The sequence below is a fragment of the Ictidomys tridecemlineatus genome, chromosome 13 (assembly GCF_052094955.1).
Source record: "Ictidomys tridecemlineatus isolate mIctTri1 chromosome 13, mIctTri1.hap1, whole genome shotgun sequence".
NCBI lineage: Eukaryota > Metazoa > Chordata > Mammalia > Rodentia > Sciuridae > Ictidomys > Ictidomys tridecemlineatus.
Genome location: NC_135489.1, coordinates 98179938 through 98183549, shown reverse-complemented (window position 1 = coordinate 98183549; position 3612 = coordinate 98179938).

Here is a 3612-nt window from a genome sequence, read left to right as displayed (position 1 = left end):
TGTGTGGGTGAGTGTGTGTGTATCCTGTGTCTGCAAGTGTGATTTGGGGATGGCACATGTGGTGTGATGATGCAGTGTGTACGTGTGATGTGTGTCACACATGTATGAAGCACAGGTATTTTAAGGGGGTTGGTTGCCCCCCCCCGCCCCCCCGCCCCCCCCCACGTCACTTTAAGGAACCCCTGTGTTAGGAAGTGAGCCCCTAGAGGAGGGTGCAGCTCAAGTGAGAGGCGGAGACCTTAGAGCCAGACAGATAGGGCTGCGCACCTGCTGCGTCCATCCCCTTGCCCTGCCCCCCTGCAGTCTTTGGATCCAGATCTTCCCTGTGGGTCAAGGTGACTGGAGCAGAGAGGCGTGTCTGTGGAAGCTTCTGCTGTGCCTGGAAGTGCTCATCCTTTTCCCTCTGAGCCCCTGCCTGTGTCCTGCTTATTTAACCTATTTTTACTGACTCTCATTGTGGAAGGGGGGTAACTGGCCGGCTCTGTGGCAGCAGGCTGTCCCCTGCCCCACGCAGGGCAGGTGAGCACACTGCCTTAACCACCTGGCAGTGGGCCGTGAGGATTTTGCTGCAACTCTTTTAAGAGGACAATGGAAAAATCTGGCTGTGAGACTTTTGCCTGGGGGCCCTGATAAGAGTCCTGGGAGACAGGCTGGTGATGACTTGCGCTTCCAGACCCAAGGTCCTTTGGTTTGCAGACAAGACGTGGGGAGAAAGGAAGGGTGGGGAGAAAGGAAGGGTGCCGGCACCCGAAGATGTGGGGACAGGGAAGTTCCCAAGAGGATGTCTTGCTTGCTGCTTTTTGGACCACTCAGGGCCCCTGTTTCCCCTTCTGCAAAATGGGGCCACGTGGCATTGAGAGAATTAAGCAAGGTGCTTGGCCTGGGCCTGGGTGGGAAGGCTGCATCATCAGAAGCTTGGATACAGTCTCTGGTGCCACTGTCCCAGCCCCGGGACACCTGCTCTTCTCCTCTCTCCCCAACAACCCTGAGGAGCTCAGCCTCGGCCCGGAGACTCTGAATTTCTGCCAGTTGCCCCATAAAGCACTAAAGGGGCTGGAGAACATGTGTGCACCAGGCCCCCAGCCAGCCCCATGCAAATGTCCCCTTTCCAATCTCCAGACGTCAAGGAGTAACTCTGAATGTCCCCGGCTGCTGGTGTGGCCCCTGGGGCTGGTGGAAGGTGACGCAAGCTAAGCTCCTTGGCAGCTCGGCGGAGCTGGGTGTCAGCACTTGCTGGTTTTGGTGGGAATCCAGAGAAACGTGCCCTGGGGTGGCCTCAGAGCCCCAGTCCCGGGCTTGCTTTGTTGATTTCAGAGCCTGGGAGACAGGGCTGTGCTCATTCACCCACATTCAGGGCCGGGGCGCCCTGTGCCCGTGATGCCCTTTTACCTTGGAATCAGCCTGTTGGTGCCAGTGCTCCTTGGGCTGGACCCTGGGGAGCTGCCTAATCCCGTTCTCAAACCAGACACAGCCGGGGTTTGGAAAGGGGTCACCTCGGCTGCTCCTAGTGAACTTGACCTTTGTCCTTAATGTTCTGCACCAGGGTCCACACATCCCAGTCTCCTCTCACCCCAGGTTCAGGCACACGTGAGAGCCCCCAGTTTGGACGAGTCTAGCTACGCTGAACGCTTCTCCTCGGCTCTAGATTCTATTTTTCAACCAAAGGGGATCTTGTGCCTTCAGGAAAGCAGCTCTGGTCTTCTCCCCACCCTCCCGATGGCTGCCAGGAGGATGGGGGGGGTTCTTCCCACGACAGACACCTGTCCACAGAAACCGTACCCCCTCAACTTCTTCACCCCAGTAAGACGCAAGGAGAAGCCAGTTCTGCCGGGCTCCACGGTGAGCTGCCCGGATTTGAACTTTTTAGAAAGCTACCTGGTGAGTGCTGCTGGGGCACGTGCATCTCCTCCAAGGGGTTTCTCAACTACTGAGCAGAACCTCTTCTATCTTCTCTGCTAAAACATCACCGTCAGAAAGGCACCAGGTCTGCCAGGTTTCAGAGTGACCGTTGGTATTAAATGAGACGCAGCAGTTTCAACCTCCTGGACTTGTCCTGGGAGACATGTAGGTAAGTGTCAGCTGCAATACATTTAGAAAGGGTGGGAGCCCTCTTGCGGACAAATCATAACAATTGGAATTTTTGTGAACAGAAAAAGATTCCACTCCCTTCCCTCTCATTCATTTGTTTTAACTAACAGTGTGATTGACACTAATAATGCGTCAGTCCGTAGCAGTAGTCTTCATGCACAGGTGACAGCCCCTAAAGTCCTGCATACTAACCCAGGGACAGGTGAGGGAAGGTGGGTAGCTGTTTCCCCAGAGCAGAGCAGAGCTCCTGCCGTCCTCCCCTGTGCTGCTCCCAGATGTCACGGGTTCAGTGAGGCAGCGGGCGCTGGGTCTCCTGAAGGCAGGGCCCTCAGCGTGGGCTTCCCGTGTCAGAGACTCAAGTGGGGGCTGCACAGATTCAAGAGTTCCGAGGACATTGGCAGATCTGGCTTGATTTGAACACATTCCTGCTCATTGTGTAACACAGTATCTAAGAGAAAATCCAGGTTGTTCCGGGGGGTGATCCTCCTTGCAATTTAACGATTGCCACTCAAACCAACACTGTCCGTGCAAAATTCTCGAGACCCTAATTGCTAAGACCCTCGCGTCTTCCTGTAAGGCTTCTAGGCCAGCAGCAGGAGGGAGCCAGGGGAGGAGGAGGAGCCGGGGTGGGGGCAGGTGCTGGGTAGCACCTGTCAAACTTGCAGCAGCCGGCTTGGTTTACTGGTCATGGGCAGAGAGGAGCCGTGCAGGGCTGCTGGCTTAGTAATTTGTAGATAATGAGCTCGGGGTGGAGGGCCTGTGGGTTTCCGAGCATATGTTCCAACAGATGGGATGGCCTCAGCAAGGGGAGGGGGTCCACTTGGACCTGCCAATCACAGAGACTTCCAGCTTCTGGAGCGAGCCACCCTTCAGAAAGAGAAAGAAAGAGACTGGACGGCAACTCAGAGTGCAGATCAGTTCAGGCTGAGCTTGACCCTCGGCCATCTCTACCTCTCAGGAGTCTCTAGGGCCCCTCATGAGCCTTCAGATGTGTCCCCAGATGTCACATGTGGGAAAACCTTTTCCTCCAGAGGCATGGCTTTCCAAGTGAGGCACCAGCCCAGCAGCGGCACCTGGAGCCGTGTGAGGACCTGGAATCGCAGCCCACCCCACCCCTGCTGGATGGAAAACTCTGGGTGGGCCTCACGCGGTCTGTGTGACAACAAGCTTTTCAGAGGATTCCTAGAGGTGCCAAGGTTTCAGAAGCACCAGATGAGCTCATTATCCACTTAAGGACGTGCTGTGGTTTGAATCTGGAATGTTCTCCCAAGGGCCACGTTCAAGTCTTGGTCATCAGCCTGCAGAACTCTTGGGAAACGGTCAAACCTGTAAAAGGCGGGCCCAGTGGGAGGAAGTTGAGAGACTGGGGTGTGCTCTTGAAGGAGGTATTGGGAATCCCTTTTCCTCTTGTGTTTATTTTGCTTTGCAGATGCCATGAGGCGAACAGGCTTCCTCTGCCATGTGCTTCCACCCTGGTGTTGGTTGTGCCACTACAGGTCCAAGCAACTGTGCTCGGAAATCATG